This window comes from Excalfactoria chinensis, chromosome 5 (assembly GCF_039878825.1).
Source record: "Excalfactoria chinensis isolate bCotChi1 chromosome 5, bCotChi1.hap2, whole genome shotgun sequence".
NCBI classification, from domain to species: domain Eukaryota; kingdom Metazoa; phylum Chordata; class Aves; order Galliformes; family Phasianidae; genus Excalfactoria; species Excalfactoria chinensis.
In genome coordinates, this window is record NC_092829.1 from 34264033 (window position 1) to 34281661 (window position 17629).

At 41.8% G+C, this 17629-nt stretch overlaps 1 protein-coding gene across 9 annotated transcripts in view; it reads right to left on the reverse strand.

The window, feature by feature from the left end:
* The window catches only part of PHF21A (PHD finger protein 21A), a 120871-nt gene that overhangs the window by 94229 nt on the left and 9013 nt on the right, over positions 1-17629 (reverse strand). Inside the window, exon 2 of one of the 9 annotated variants that reach the window (XM_072337776.1) lies at positions 7046-7194. The exons of 7 other annotated variants lie outside the window; for them this stretch is intronic. The gene's annotated coding sequence lies outside the window, so the exon portion shown is untranslated. Of the gene's footprint in view, positions 1-7045; positions 7195-17629 lie in introns of those variants that run through there. One more of the 9 variants, XM_072337771.1, reaches the window with a different exon arrangement.

The following is a 17629-nucleotide window of genomic DNA, read 5'->3' on the forward strand; positions in this document are numbered from 1 at the left end:
GTGACATCTTCTCACGATTCAGAGCATTGCTTCATAATATTAAGCTTAAATCTTCCCACCCTTCCCAAAAAACACACTGCATAGAGAATGTTTCATCTTCTCTGACCCTCCTCTGTCTTTAGATGCAAACTCTTCCAAGCAACTGTATATTTTTTTACTTTAGTAGAAAGGATTCCCATATACAGAGAATGCTATCAGTATATTCTAGAGTAACAAGTCATAAATGATACTTCACAGTGATTTTCAAGTTAAAAACAGAAAAACTTCATGTTCCTTAAAAGGACAGGATCTCAACAGCCTCAAGGAAAAGACAGACCAAGTGCAGCACAGATGGGGTACACAAGCTCTTTTAAATGACTTAATAATTGAGTGTTCACATTTCAAATATCCCAGTAGTTACATAGGTGCTGCCACTTCCATGACAAAAACCAAACCTCCTGCCCCAGCAGCATGGACCAGGCAGGCAGGCGGCACGGCCCTAAATCCAAGCTCTCTGTCCATACCATGGAACAGGCACAACTTGGAGTTTAAGACACCAAAAGCCTATTTTGTTGGGGGATAGATTGACTTGCTTTCTCTAAAACAGTTTGGAAAACCACTGAGTGGAGCAGATCCATAAACTACGTGGCTTTGCAACATTTAACCCTCACACAAATACACAACACCCTCTTCTTCAAACACTTGGTGTATTTCTCAAATCAGAGATGCATCTTCTAAAGCCACTTGAAAGAGAACAAAGCATAGATTCATTCATCAAGGATCAACCATTTAACCTACCTTTAAAATAAAACACTCAGCCTCCCACTTTTTGCTCACATCTACATTCCCCCTTTACAGGTAAAATGTTACCATCTAAAAAACAAAACAAATCCAAAAGCACTGAATCTCCTGCATTAGTACATCCTTCCATACAATAAATAAGGCTTCCGTGATTTTGATTTTAAGAGGAAAAAAAAAAAACAAACTACATAAAACTAAACTAGAGAATTACAGAAAGTCCTCCTGACCTATGACAACAGGTAAGCATGGTAAAAGTTCTTCCTGAACAGCTACCAAGGGCCCCATGTATTTCCCATATAATACTTCCTAACATTCAAGAAGTTATCACGAGTACAGTTCTTGTTTTTGTGCCCACGGCAATACTACCAAGAACATGAAGCCTCCCTCTGCTCAGTGAATCACTGCTTCCAGCTGAACACAAAACCACCTTCAGTGCAGCACGGCTGAATTCCTGCTCACATAAAGTTGCATTACCCCAACTTCTATGTTGGTAAACTTCTTTGCTGCTCAAGAGGCATCGTTTATCTACATACACATCAAAAGGAGGCCACACTTCTAATTAAGACTAAATTTCTGGTTATCAGCAGTGAAAAACCAACGTTCTCATTGATTAAGCCAGTAGTTATGGAATTTTACTTTACTTTCCCAAAAATGAAGATGCAAATCTTAAAGACGACTTTGGGGTCAGATTCTAGGTATTTTTGCTTCACTCTACAAAATCCCATCAAGTTGGAATCAGGCATTTTTGCTCATTTTAAATACAGCTTATCAATTAAACTGTCTTCACCCTTAAAATAACATTTTCTGTAGTCTCAGAACTTGATTTATTTATTTTATTTTTTAATTTTCAAACCTTTGCTGAGTATCCATCTTTTTCCTCCTTCAGATGTATGGAAGGTAAACCCAAATTAGAAGGATCTACCTTCCTGGCTGTACAGCCCACAGTTTTGTTTCAACGTTTAAGAACAATTCCAGAGGGACCTTATTTGGAGTCATCTTGTTTGACTGGTTTTGTAGATAACATGTCTAGAAAAATCAGTTCGCTATCATCTGATTTTCTCAAGGTGTGTTATAAAATTATCATTCCCCTGGTGGAGAGGTTTCTGTCTTCCTTTAATAGTCCTGTGTCTGAAGCCTGCTTGGGAAAAGGATATGAATAGGCAAAGGTATTGTGAAGAGGAGAGAAAACTATTCTCTTGGAAGAACAGAGTTTGATACCGGTTAAACAGAAAGGAAATCCAAGTAATTGCTTTAATAACTGAAGATACAGCAAGGAGAAAAATTAAGAAAACTGCTCCAGTTCTTATTGTAGTGTTTTTCTCTCCAATTCCATTAAGAATGGAGGGATCTCCAACTTCCCATTTTATTCACTGAAACATGACGGAAAAATTTCACACTGAGTGCCAGCCTTTTTCCTTTTCTAGCAACCCACTTTATCTTGGAGAGAACTGGCTTGCAGGAATTACATATTAGTGAGGCAGAAGAGTTTTGGGAGAGGTCCAGAGTACAACGGGAGCTGATCCAGGGAGCGCTTGCAGGGCTGCGGGCAGGAAACAAAACTGGCAGCATCTCAGCTACCGCTGGCAGCGCTGAGCGCTTCTCAGGGGGCAGCTGGGGGTGCGTGTAGCCCCTGCCTGGGGGAGCTGCTCCTTGAGTCCTGTTGGCCTCCTGGGGGTCATCAGGGGAAAAAGCAGAATCAAGCAATAACAACAACCACCAGAAAAACAGCTCGCAGCTCAACCACAAAAAAGGGCTGTTCAAGGACTCCGGTCTGCCATTTCCACGGCACACAGTGCTGTTAGCTCCATCTGCCACCAGGGGGAAATGCCAAACAAGTGAAAAAAGTTAGAGCAGAATAATAATGATGAGGAATAAAATTGGAGGGGGGGGGGGGGGGAGTTGGGGGGGGGGAAAAAAGACAAGAAGAAGAAATAATCCTCCCTCTACCCTCTTCCCCCTCACACTACATGTTCCCACAGCAGTTCAGGGGAGGAAAAAACTCTGCTCAGCAGCACAGCTTTTAGGGAAGCAGCGGCGAAAGTGCTAAAACATAAAACAAGCATTAACCAGCAGTACCAGCTAACTTTCAGTTTCAGTGTCAGCACAGTGACTGCAAATCAATTAAAGTTTTCTTAGAGCTGGCATTCTGATGAAGAGCAAAGTTTCGAGATTACAAAACTTAGAGAACAGAGATAAAAGAACATGAATTTTTAAAGGACCATTCAACAGGAACATGTGAATTAATTTATTTAAAGTGAATACATATTTTATAGAAAAAATCACTCCGCTTTTCAGAAGACTTATTACATTTATACGGAATCCCAGGAGCCTGGACTTTTTTTGTTGCCGTCAAAGAGATTTCAGAACAGCAGGGGTCCCATTAGACACCCTGTTTTTCTTCTACCTTATAAATATCTCCTGTACACCATTTCCATGGTTACAAAGTATAGTGAAAACTACTTACAGGGGATATCAGTTATAGGAATAGATCGGTATTAAGCATATTTTGATAAACGGCAACTTGCATGCGACAGGAAACAGGCAATTATACGTGGCATTTTAAAATTAAGGAACAGCGAATTGGAATGGGAAAACGTGCTCAACAAAGAAGTTTAGCACACATTTACAGGGTAAGAAAGAGATGAGCTCTGCTATCACAAGGATTTGGAGTTTAAAGCATCACAGGGTGAGAATCACAAGGAGCAACAGGGAGACACTCAGCGGCAGATGGATGGAGATTAGCTACACAAGCTTCCACTGATGTTACCCTACCACAAATATCAGACAGTAGCTAGGTACATAAGTTATAAGAAGCAAACAGTCAAAATTCAGATGCATTGTGATTAGTGATTATATGGCAGGGTACCTCACAGCAACAGATAATCTCTTATACTTCTATATTTATGGAACGGTTTCAAAAATCAGATACTGTACTTTCAGTAAAGCTCCTCTCAGTGTGCCCCTGAAGCCTGCTAACAGACTGATTCTTCAAGCATGCATGAAGAAAGATTAAACCTCTTGATGTACTGTTAGTCTAAGTAAATCCCAGCCCTACTTAGAGTTTATGGGCCGTCCTTCAGTTTCTCCACTTTCATTTCGCTTACCCTGCAGCTGGCACACTCCCCCACGCAACTGATCTATCTGCCCGGCTCTCCCTCCCTCACACTGTTCCAGTGGCAAAATTCGGGGCAGGGAGGGCGTCACACTGCAGGAAGCAGAACAAGTCACCGACAGGTCTGGGGAGCACCAGCACAAGCTGAAGCACTGAGTGAGAGGCAGAAATGAGCCCACCTCCTTCCTTCAGCAGTCGCAACTCCAATCCTGTGTACACCAAGAAGCCACACCCTGTTGCTTTTGCTTTTGTTTTAAACTGCTGCAATCAGAAGTCATCTTTCACTTTCACCACCTTGTCACAAGTATGGCTGGCAAGTTCATTTTTGATCATCCAGTGACATAAACCTGTTCTTTTCACTTTGAGCCCAGATGATCTACAGGATGACTCAGAAAAGAGGTATCTGAATCTTGCTATGTCACTGAGCCATCATCGCTATCATCACTAGAGCACTAAAGACAACAGTTCTGTCGTTGTTTACTTTCTGCTAACAGACTGGGTAAGAGGGTCATTGAGAAAACAAATCATTTTAGATACATTTGCATGCAACCTGTAAAGTTTTTGCCATGGGTCAACTTTCAAATCAATATGCTGGAGCGAGTATATGTCCAGACATCCTGTCTGCCACAGTTCTTAAGAGAAGTTGACCTCTTCAGCTTAACTGTTAGCTTATTTTTAATGCATATACTGAAACAATTTCACATACATATAGAATAAATTTGAAATTTTGCTCCTAATGTACATTTGCATGATCTATATTTAATGACATTGCAAAGTACTTAAAAGAATACAGAAGCTCTCTTTCTCTTTTGTAGAACTTGTGCCTTAACAGCTCAAACTAAGAAGCTACACACGAACTCTTACCTTAAGCCACAGATCACTCTGGATCTAGAATGTCACAGGCATCTGAATAATTATCACAAGACAATATGAAAATGATTTGTTAGCGAACAGATGTTCGCATGACAAAAATATCTGTTTGAGGGGACTGTTAACAGGGAACTGTTTGTTCCCTGTTCTCAAAGTCTGAAGACAGATCAAGATGAGAAAAGGTAATGCTTCTCACCTTCTAGATTTTTTTTTTCCCCTAGAAGGGGTATCACAAATTCACTTTCACACAGTTCTCCACTAAAAGCCTCAGACTTCTGTTGGGCGCTCCAAGCTCTGTGAAAGGCAGCAAGGACCCCCTGCTGTTATCAGAAAGTTCTATTTCCCCTATTTTTGAATAAATAAAACACCTGTTCTAAGCACAGCCAACTAATATTTACTAAAACCCATTCTCATTCTGCATCTCATTTTGATGTGCTTTTTAATTCAGGCTCGTTTTATTTCAGCAGCCGTTCTTTCATTATAACATGTTATCATGCTGATATTCCTGATGTCTTGAGCACAGAGACTCGCTGTGAAAAAAACTAGCTAAAGACCCTCCCACAACAAATGAGATACGCTCTGTGTACATATTAGAGGAAGAAAATAAACAGTATTAAGCTTTTCATAAGTTTCTGGTTTTGCGCACTGAGAAATTATTACCGAGCACTTAAAGACATCACCTTTCAGAAAACAAAGAGCAGCACGTCTTATAAGCCTAAATAAAACAACAGTAAACAGAACCAGGCCAAACAAGCTTGTTTCTGGCTCTGAGCTGAAGGCAATATGGAAAGCTCCTTTCTCTCCCCTTCCATCCCAAAATAATAGCGTGAGTGAGAAGGGCAGTTACTGCATTCTTGGAGCTGCTGCTTGGACTCGGCACACAGGGAGAAAACAAGCACTGCCTTCCTGTGGCCTCCAACACAGCTGTCACTGGGCCTACAGCCACTGGGCCTGCACTGCTACCTGCAGGCCCCAGGCTGCCCCTTTGCCCTGCTATCCTCCCAGGCTATTCCAGCATCAGTGCTTCTGTTCCAGTTCCTTGAACTATAGTGCCCACAGTGGAAATAAATAAATAAAAAGAGGGAATTAGCTGTTTACTGTGCGAGGCTTGGCCCTCACTCTTGCTCTTTACCACAGCTGCTTCCCGCAGCTCGTGAGCCACCGATGGCTGCTGCTGTTTGATCCCTGAGCGCACCAGGACCACCTGATGGGCTGCCTTGCTGCTCCTGCAGCACTCCTCTGCGGGGAGAAATCCCCTCTGCCAGCTCCATTCCTGCCCGCCTCCCAGCGCTCACATTTCCCCATTCTCTACAGATGCCCAACACAGGCTCAGGGCCGCTTTAATATCCACAGACTTCTCTCTCCTCCAACACCAATTCCTCACCCTCCTGTTTATTTTCCTACAAAGCGATTAAATGAAAAGTGCAATTAAGTGGTGGCCCGAGTACCTCAAGTGTTCTCTTACAGAGAACTCAATTTCTCTGTCAGGTTAATCCCATTCTGACAACTACTTTAAGCCTTTTACTTCCCCTAATTCATCATTTTTCTTCTCCTAGGATTCCTTATCTATCTTTAGCTCGGCAAAGCCCAGGTTTGGGTGGGGAGAGTTTTGTCTCTACACTATGCGAACTTTTCTCATCCAGGAAAGACTGAGATTAGAAAAGCATTTTCCTAATATCTCTACCCCGAATGACATTTTGGGTAAAGCACCGGATTCAGCAGTCTCACAAGACTCACACAAGGCTACTGAGGAAACACAGCAGCATAAGCCAAGGCACAGATCAAGCCTTATGATTCAGCTTCAACAGGTAACATCCTGGAGGTTAGGCAGACACTGGCATCAATGGAAAAACCTTCAGCACAATTGAAGAACACTGAGATTTGGAGGTAAATGCAGAAATATACGTTTCATCTGAGTACTGGAGATTTAAACAAAAATGGTTTCTCACTGCACTTTTTCTTCCCCCAAAAAACCAAACAAGCAAAACAAAGCAGACCAGAAAATAAACATACAATCACACACCAACTTGTCTCTTCCAGGGAACAACCCACAACAGTCCAAAAAGAAGTAACAAAAACCCAAAGGTTTCCCAGGCAGTCCAGAGTACACACAACTTTTTTATATATAAAATTATTTGAACAGTGATTTACTCACTCAGCGCAACAGAAACCTTGACATATTTAACGCACAGAACATTTATATTAGTCCTCCTAAAGAGCTCATAAGTAAACAGAGCGTAACACAAAAAAAGATGGAGAAGCAAAAACAAGTTATCTACACACCTTGGGAAAGCCTATTCTTTCTTTCTCCTTGGAAGTTTGTCATCTGACCTCAAAGTCCAGGCAGCTCTTTCCTCCCTCAGTCTTGCACAATATACCTGGACTGTACTATAAGGTCTGCTTCATCCCTCTTCTTCCAAGAAACACCTGTCCTAGAAGGAAGGAGAGCACGAAGACATCACTTTCCATGCCCTTTTTTCTGCCCCTTATGTTGCATGAAAAATATGCATCCTTGTAGCAGGCAGGAGGTGTGTAAGTTCCCACAACAAACACAGCATTTTTAAGAACTCTAAAACAAGAAGCAATTAACGTCTTGGAAGTCGCTCCTGGAGAGTAATAGTCCCTATTGCCATTTTAACCTGTGCTAAATGGCATATTTTTGTATCATCTACAGGAGAAACATTAAGAATTCCAATTATTTCAGCCCTTTCTATTTCCTCTAGTTGCATTAAGCAGCACAGAATATCTGGCACTGGTTCTGTGGGGGAAGTGGCTTGTATGTCATCCTTTCATACACACTTCAGGCTCCAGCCCTGGAAGAAGGCAAGAAGTACTTCTTTTTCCCTTCCCCTTAAAGAGACTAGGATGTTTTTTTTTCAGTGAACAGACTCTGTCTCAGCAGTAGCACGTGTTGCTAGTTTCAGTACCCAGTTCATTAAAACAACCTCTGTGGAGATGCTTACAGCATTTCATCTTCCAAATAGAAACACTCTATTAATAATAATACCTGGTTTACAATAACAGAAGGATTAATTCCCGGTGCCGTATGTTTCTAGCAGCGTCTAAATAAAGTTCACTAGTACAACAAATAATAGTTCGCTGAGGCAGAAACTCAAGCAAGCTTCAGCTGCTTAGATTGCATGCGCTACAAAAACAACAGGAAAACATCACTTAGGTTTCCCATTCACAAACACCTAAAATCACAAGTTCTGCTATTTCAGAACTTGCATACAAGTTCTTGCACAAGCAGGCAAGATACCAACCAATTTTACGAACTGAACTTTCTGCAGCTATTAGCTTCCCACTGCAGTCACACAGCACTCTACAGACTGTTCAGATTCCACAGCAGATTAATACTAACCTACCAAAAAAATAAATAAATCTTCCCCCAAGTTGCCAAGCATTGCAAGTATGCATCCACACAACAGCACAAACTGCTACGAGCTTCTGACTATAACAACCTAAAATTGCAATTCAAATTACTAAATGCACAAACTGAAAGGAGTTGAGAGAGGGTTGACTCCCCCAGCAATAATCTAATAAACCACTTGGATGTCTACAAACGTGTACAGTGCTGTGGGACTGTAAGCTAGGCTGAAGGATGCAATTTTCCTGCAGCGGAGAAAGTGTTACAGTGTGGATGTCGCATCTGCATGTTCATACACGAAGCATCAGTCATCTTGCCCTCCAGGCTAACAGTCTTCTGGACAGAAGTGTCTGTCGCAGCCCTTCTTCCTGCTCTCCAGACGCGGTAAGAAAGGACACACATCCTACACTGTCAACCTAACTACTTCATCCCCAGCCAATTCCTACAGCAGCAGGAGGAAAGTACATTCACATTTAGAAACACAGTAATCAAAGAAGCATTACTTTCCAGCAATATTTCTTCTCTAAAAATGTCTGCTCACGCACTTCACAAACATTTGACTCCTTAACACAAAAACACTCCCAGAAATTAAACTGGGGGGTTTTAGTTAAACAAGGATTGAACCTATGAGATTTCACCTGACAGCCAAACTGCTTTAAATCCAATGATATTATTCCCTATTTGAGATCAGTGTTGAGCAAGAGAGAAGTTTTGGCTTTAAAAAAAATAATCAGAGTTTCAGATAAAGTTACAAAAACCCTACTGAGATAACAATAGGAGAGACAGGCAGTGGATTCTTGATGCTTATTCAAAAACTAAACTTACAGCTGGTCATAACAGAAACGTGACAGACTGAGTTAAAAATATAAGATAATGAAGTGTCAGAAGAGGAAAGGACTGAAAAAGAGATGCAGGGATGATGCTACCTACAGGAAGTGATGCAAGTCATAATACTAAGCTTACAAAGCAATGGCCATTAAAACTATGATGCAAAGAAATCTCATCTCTAATGAATGCTGTCTCCTAGGTGTTGGTTGGAGAATATAGCAGGCTACAGACTTAATGATACAAAGCTCCTGGATATCCAACATCAAAGCAAAGGAAAAGGGGCACTGCAATACATAGATCTGGACCAGTGGAAAGTTCATACACCGCATGATGCATCTAAAAGAGAAAGGTGAACCAATCTGTACATTCCACATCACCTTAAAGCAAAATCCATGAGGGTACCTTCTCCTCCTAAAGAATATACTAGAAGACCGAAAATGGAACACTGAACAGTCATACAGTAGGGAAGGTACCATAGCAAGGATCGCACTAAGCCTGCAAGCATATTTGTGACTAATCTGGCAAAAGCAGAGGGTGAGGGCATTATGACAATACCCATTACTGCACAAAGTGAGAATGAAAGAAGAACTTCAGAGTTACAGTGGATCTGATGATACCAAACAATTTATTTTGTCATTTTATTATCTTGCATTGACAAGTACAGAGTAACAGAGGGAAAAAATAACCTTAGCTATAAATACGCAAGGAGCCTAAACTACACACTACTACTCAGGAGAAAGATCTTGAGATTATTGCAAGCAAAAGTTCAACTCCCAGCAGCAGAAAGTCATGGAAAAAAAATAAAAATCTCAGCAGTTATGAGAAAAACAGCTAAGAACAAAAAGGGGAACAATTCACTGCGATGCCTGCTATCTGTTGCTCTGGACACTCCCCCTCAAAAAGGAGTTACAATAGCATGGAGAAGAAAGACAACTGGAGAGCACGATGGCGAGCGGGGCTGGTTCGCTCACATCAACCAATGCCACACACAGGAAACGTGGTAAAACTGCCTGGAGCTTGCTGCTGTGGAGTACTGGGAGCAACAAATAGAAATGAGTTCAAAAAGCCATCAAGTTCACCTATAATTAGTTTGAAGTTGCTGTTCTCACTGTAGCAGCCCAAGCACAGTTTCCATCTCAGGCAGTGGCTGAACAAGTGTCTGTCACAAATTTACTCCGTTAATATTTCAGCAGCTGACAGCCTTCCCCCGTTTCCTATGCTGTTCAGTCAGCTGCTGCTGCTGGCCGCTGATAAAGGCAAGATGCTGGATGAGATGGACATTTGGTCCTCTGCAGCGTGTTAGTTCTTACATATAATCACATTGAGCAGCCTTACCAGCATGTCTTGGGTAGCTTTGGAGGTTGGTTCTTTTGGTAAATAAACCAGGCTATAATTCAAGCACGTAACATTAAAAACAGAAATTGCAACCTCTGAAGCAGAAACCAAACTGTTTTATGCCTAGTGCGTGATATAATGCATCAGTAAAAGACATAAAAAAGCCACATCCTTGAATATATATATATATATTATTATTTTTTATTACACAGTCCATTTTACTGATAAATCTCCTAGAAATCCCTCACCAACCAGGATGTCAGCCCAAGGAGATTCAGGCAGTTAGTCCCTTAACGAAGGAAGGCCCAGAAAGCCAGAACACAGCACTAAACAAACCATAGACGCTTGCTGGAAAAATTGCCAGGACCCATTTAAGGCTGGCAGCGATTTGGCCTCTTCCCAGCTGACTGAAGATCTCCTGAACCAATGGATTCCAAGGGAACATGTAGATGAATGCCTGACTCCTCTCCAAGAAAACGAAAGTTGCCGAAGTCATCAGTCCTGCCTGACCCTGGAACAGGACTGGATGCTCTCTTTCTTAATACGGAAATCCAGCTAAAGGAAATGCATCACCCCAAGCTGAGGCCCGGAACTAATACTGAATAGAATTCTGTTAGAAAGTACTGCAAATTCTGCTAGAAAGCACTGCCTAAACAATTTGGGGAACGTCTGCCTTCTCATCACTGTCAGCCTCCTCCTCTTCCGACAGATGAGCTTTAGAAGATAGCCAAGCTGAGAGCCGTGCAGGATAAACAAGCAGGTCTCAGTCTGCAAATCTTGCCACAGAACTTCCATTTTCTAGAGCCCAAATTACTAAGGGTCTGGAAAACAAAGCAAGTGTCCCATATATGCCACCTCTGAGTATTGCTGCAGGCAGCAAGATGAAGATGGATGTGCCCAATAAGCTTATCATCTTTATCCGGAACAAGCAAGTATCACATAAGAAAAAAGCACATCAGAAAAAACAGAAGCTTTGCAATCAGTTTCACAAAGACACAAACAATGCCTCAATAACATTACTGCTCAGCTACGCCAGGGAGAAAGCTGATCATGATCCAGTTTACGTGAAAGATTTCTTTAGGTCATACAAAGCGATAAAATAAAAGCTGCTCTACGTTGTGCTTTTGTTTTACGTGGTGGGTAGTACCATTTTATTTAAATAACCTTCTGCTAATGGACCACAAGTTGGTGGGGGTTTTTTGTTTGTTTCCATTTGGTTTTGCTTTTTGTTTGTTTTCTTCTGAGAGCGAGGGTTGTTACCTCAGCCAGTAATGGCACCGGAGCTGGTCCTGCTGTGAAGGAGGAACCATCAAAATAATGCCCTTGTCATCCCAAAGATCATTTGCGCCAACTACACAGGCAACAAGCAGCACTACAAACCAACAACTCAAAGAAATTGCCTCTCTTATTTGTAGTTGGGAACCTCAGATTTACTAGATGTTCTTGTACTTTGCATTGTCATAGGCTGAACATTTCAAGTCGAATTTCTGGCATTCCCCAAGAGAACTGAAGGGGGATTTAATCATAGAACGTGTTTGTACTGAATTTATTCACATTTTGGTACTTTTGCAGATAATTCACGAGACAAAATCTTTCTTCTCCAACCCACCAGTAATGCCTGTCACAGGTGCATGATCTGTCTTCCAGATGCAGAACTGGGATGAGTAACTTTTCTTCTGAATTACCCCATCCCTCACTGAGCACTGAGAAAGGTGTAAGAGTTCCCAGTAGCATCGAGCAAACTCCCAAATGCCCTGAATAATAAAAACAAACACTTATCCTCTAGCTCTCCTCCTAAGTTCAAGGTCAGGTGATACTACTTCAACTGAGATTTAGGAATATCCAGCTGATTCTGATCCACTCCAAAATACAGGTGGTGATTTTAAGGCATCTTGTCTTCCCACATTAGGCTGTTTGGAGACATAGGTAGAAGTGCACAACTGTACAGATGCCGCCAGATTTACGTCCATGTGCTGCTATTCCAAGCAATTGGTCCTAGCCATGATGCAAACTGACCTTCCCACCATTACACTGTTCTCATATTCTACTTCACGTTTCTCTGAGGCACGCACACAAAGCGGGCTGCTTTCTTGGGCAACACTGAGAATAAGAATTCAAAGCTTTCTCTCCGTAAAAATGCAGTACCAGCTAACACAAACCCTTCAGATCTCAGGCCTTTAATGTCAAGGCAATATCACTGAAGATTATTTTAGAAACATTATTTCATTAAGCGGTGCTGATGTCAATGGGATTAACTGCACATAAATTAACTGAAGCAGCGTGCCAGTCACTAAACTGTTAACGTAAGAAGATACTCTGAGAAGTTTCAATCTACAACTCAAGAGATCAGCAAAAACAAAGAATTTACTTCACAGAATTCACACTGTACAGTAATGAATGAGATGCAGCAGTTACTCAAGTTGCCTTGTATTTGGCCTTGAAACTGTCTCCACAGTTACAGAGTTGAGATGTCACAACATAAAAACACTTCAGTAAGAGACTACTAGAACAGTTTACGGCTGAACGTCAACCCAAGGCTTACGCAGAACCAGTGCCTCAAAATACAAACTACTAACAAAGCATTAGAAGAGCACACATCAGAGTTCCTATGCTCTAGAAATACCATAAGACGCTGACACATACCACAAGCAATACGGTTTATATGAAATTTCAATGCTTCAGAATAAGAGACACACATTTGAATGATCATTACTCAACACCACACCAGGACCTAATGCTACGGATGGTCACTGAATCAATCCCATGAAGTTTGAAACACCAGACTCGCACCTTCCAGTGGGCTGTTTTACACCAGGCACTCAGGTATATAGCAATAAGGAAGCCAGATCTCTCAAGTTTGCATTGGAATATGATTTCTCTGAGCAGTACCAGAAGAGTCAGTGGAAGCAGTGCTGCACCCAGCAGCTGGGATAAATGCTGAAATCTGAGCATTGACGATGCTGCTGATTCTCCACTTGGAAAACGGGGTTGTCCGGATTCACAGAGCAAGATACCTGACCCCGAGCAGCACTCACATGGGACAGCTGGAGAATTCTGTTCACATCAGCTGCATACAGAATAGTTTTAACAAGTGTTAACATTTCAATACTGATGAAACTGGTTATTTTTGCTGCGCATTGAACTGCTTCATGCAACTGACTACATGAAGTTCTTTGTCGCAGACTCATAAAATATGATACAGAAACATAGTGATATTATTATGCACCAGAGATACGGGAAGCATTCACGCACTGATCATAGACAAAGTGCATTCTGGAGATGTTTCAGTTCAGTAAATGTAAGCACTAACCTTAACTCTGACCCTCTGGGCACATTAAGAATATGTAACAGTATCTGTAAAAACATAACCATACTTGCATGGTAATTTGCATGTTTTTTGTACTAATTCTACTATCGCATAAAGGAGACAGAAAGGGGGACCAACAAGTAAATAAATGAAAACCCAAGAGAAACAGCCACCACCACCTTTTGGCACTTTTTCAAGCCCTGCACAACTTAACTCTGGTCTCTTTCTGGGCAGCGGACCTCATCTATGCAACTCCACACTCCCATGGGATTTCAAATTCTCATCTATTAATCATAATCACCCCTATGTACCATAAGGTCTCCAGTTCTTACTCAAACAACTACTTTTCCTTCAATCCAAGATAACCTAATAATATATCCCAAACTTCAAAAACAAAAGTACCTTCCACATGCTGTATGATCTGTTTTATGAGAGTCTCACCTCCTCTGGGGCAAGCACTGCTTATTTGTACACCACCCATACACGATCAGTAAACCGCTTTTAAGCTTGCTTCTCTTTATACTGCAGCAACAGCCAGGACTTGAAGGAAGTGGGCAGTTTCCTGAATTAAACACAAGAAGGAAGGCCTTTGCTTCTGGGCTAAAGCCTTCAACAAACTCATAGCAAAGCGGAATAAATGAACTTATTACTGCCTCAATTTCTAATCTGAAATGGTAATATTCACCAGATTGACCCATTATCTGTTAAGTGAAGCAGATTCTCAACTAGCGACAGGCACACCTATACTCCAGTGAATAAACTGCGCTGATTCACAACAGTGGATTGCCTGGGCCAAATTCCATGCAGTATTAACAAGTCAACAGGAAGCACTCCAAAATTATTACACTGATGTGCTCTCAACTTCCTTCCCCTACATTCCAGTCAGCTGACACTCTTGCTGCTCCCTGTAGATATACAGGCACAGGTATCAGTCTCAAATCTTGCCTCCCCTTACCCTTTGACGTTCTCCATTCTCACCCCCTTAAAAGCCTTCTGTTTTTATTTCCCCTCATAAGCTCACAAATGGGAACTGTAGCATTTGGAGAATGGTATTTGTAACTGGGGTAGTCACACTCAGTGTGGGAGTACTGATGGTAGTCACTAATCTGAAAGGAAGAATTCAAGTCACCATACACTTAATAGAAGTTCTTTTCTTCTCAAAACCATGATTACTCAATACAAGTAAAAAGATTTACACATTAGATCACGTAAACATGGCACAGACTCACTGCCAATCTCACATGGGATCACTTAAGTACAAAATTAGTGTTTAATGCAAGAAAAGCTGAGTACAAGACTCCCATAGAGTGAAAGTAGACTTCTGCTACACAAAAAACAGTGTCCAAGATACAGCTTTCCTCTTAATCACATTGACTGCCACAGATTCTTAACTGATTGTTTCCTTGGAGTAGGAATGCTATAATGCAGTTATATCCATTTTTATAGATAAATCCCAATGCTGATAGAGAGTGAAAGCGTTTCACAGCACATGGCATGATTCCACCTTCTCAGCAAAAGGATCAGCAGTCTGAAGCAGTCCATCAGCCGTCTTCTCCCTCATGTGACTTTTGCTCCCATGGAGCTAGGACCCATCCCCGCAGGGTTTCACCCAGGGCAGAAGGCAGTAACGCCCTGCTGAGGGACATCCCTCTTTCAGATCCCTTCATATCAGTACCTCTACAACCCTAACCCCCTCTCCTGGCACCTTCCAGTTCCACAGACACGAGAGCCCACTGCAACGCTGTCCTAGAAGACGGGAGACAGCAGCCACATGGCAAGAGGGCAGGCAGCCAGATGAGGCTGAACAGCACAGGGTACTGAGCTAATGCTGCATGTACCACAGCAGCACCAAGAGCCTACAACTGTGCTGTCAGTGCGGTGACCATTCTTTCTGCAACTTGTTTGAACTAATTCTTTTCTATAAAATTTAATGCCCAAGTTTTTAATGGTCCTATTGCTGCGCTAGAAAAGATGTTTAAACACACTTGTCTCCACACACAAAAATTCTTATGTGCTCTATTCATTACCTCATCCTCATCTAGTCCTCTTCCTGCTGTTCTAAGGACTTTTCTTGTTAAATCCCATGGGGAAAAAAAACAAAAACCCTCAGAAGCTCAGCTTCTCTCTATTTAGGCTCTGGTCATTACACGATGTGGGGGGGAGTGTGGAAGCCATATGAGGACCAGAAACATATGTGAAAGCTTATAACGTGACATCAAGCCCCTTTTAACACAATCTCTGAACCTCAAGAAGACCATATCAGTCCAGACAACCAAAGCATCAAAAGCAACACAGAAAAAGGAATGAAATACAACACAAGGGAGGTTTCATAGCTTAAAACATATTTCACGTGCAAAGCAGCAAAAATGTAGGGAAAAGTGCATATTTTACCACCTTCCCCATATTATGGGAGAATTCCTGAGGACGTCACAGGAGTCTGACAGACCTGCGAGAAAATAAAGCCCTGCCTCATATGTAATACTTTTCACACACACAAAGCAGGGATTTAACAGATACCTGTCAACTTCCTTAGCAAAAGTTTTCGAAAGCTTTTCAGCAAGTCAGCTTACAGGAACAATGCTGTAATCACACATTATATCAAAAATTTACTCAGCATACAGAAAACCAATAGTTTGGGACAAAACCAAGAGGCAAAGGAGGCAGATTAAGTTAGAAAAGAGAAAACAGAAAGGAGGTCCGAAGTTCTAAGGAATCAGACATGCTGATCTTACACCAGGGAGGAGCAAATCTAAGATCAATCTTCCCACTCAGGCAGCTCTGTAGCAATGACAACAGCAATCCAAAACAGCAACTTGCGGTGCTTGCATTAATTAGCGCAGGTACTGAACTAATCAACACCTCAGCTGAGGGTATACTGCTTTTCTAGTCAGGGACCAGCCCAGAGCATGCATTTAGATGCAACAGACCAACAGCATCACATTTTGACTGGCTGCAAAATTTGCAGCTCATCATCACAGGAACAGACACGTGATTCAGTTAAACACAGCACAACCTATTAGAGCTCTGCACCAACAGCCAGGCAGCCAAGTATCATTCCCACAAGCAGTAAGCTGGAAGAAAACACCGCAAGTACATTGCAAGCTTGAAGTCTAGAAGAAATTGCCATCCGGTGTTAAGAATTCACAATAATTATGAGAAGGGGGAGATTTCCACGTGTACTTAAAGCCCAAAGTTCAAAGGAAAAGCAAAGCTGGTGAAACATATCAAAGCAGGCAGGCAATGGAAACAGACTGATTCTGAAATAAGTCTCGTGGTGATAAATCCAGCCATTTCAGCAGGATTTTCTGATAATGCAGAGTAAGAGGTATGATGGGATTCACCTTTGGGAGAGGGAAAAGAATTGCAGCTGGCTCAAGGAGAGCTATCGCGTGCCCAGAAACAGCAAAAACCATTCTAGTCCTTCCCAGAGTATCCCTGACCAGAACAGAATCAGAAAGGGTAGAGAAGGAAGCTCAGGTTGCCACATCCTTTCCACTCAGAGTCACTGACAAGAGCATCCTTAACACAGCAAATTCCTAGTGCACACACAACAAGATTTACATGATAGAGAGTTTATCAGAGGCAATTACTGCAAGCTAAGCCCTGATCCAAACTAGCAAAAGTTTCACCATTAGCACAGGCCATCTTAGTCCTTCTACAAAGTTATGAAACAGGTTTCTTAGAGGTGTGGGGTTTTATTGTGAGTGCCTTTTGTTGTTCAGTTTTTACTTTTAAAATCCATCGCACATTAGGTGATGCAAATTTTAGACCAGTCACCTCAACTGGAGCAGTTTTTGTCATACTGGCAAAAAAAGAAGAGACAGAGACAAATCCTTGGATGTGTCAAGGACTAATTTCTGGCTTTCATGTAAAATTTGTTGTGTTAGCACATTAAGCAAAAGCCCTGAATAAATACATCCCGCGTTCTTACAAAGCTTTACAGGAGCTCAGTATTGGCCACTTTTTTTTTTTTTAAAGGAACAGCAAAGACACAGGCATGCAAAGTAACTGGTGTGAGATCCAAGGGCCA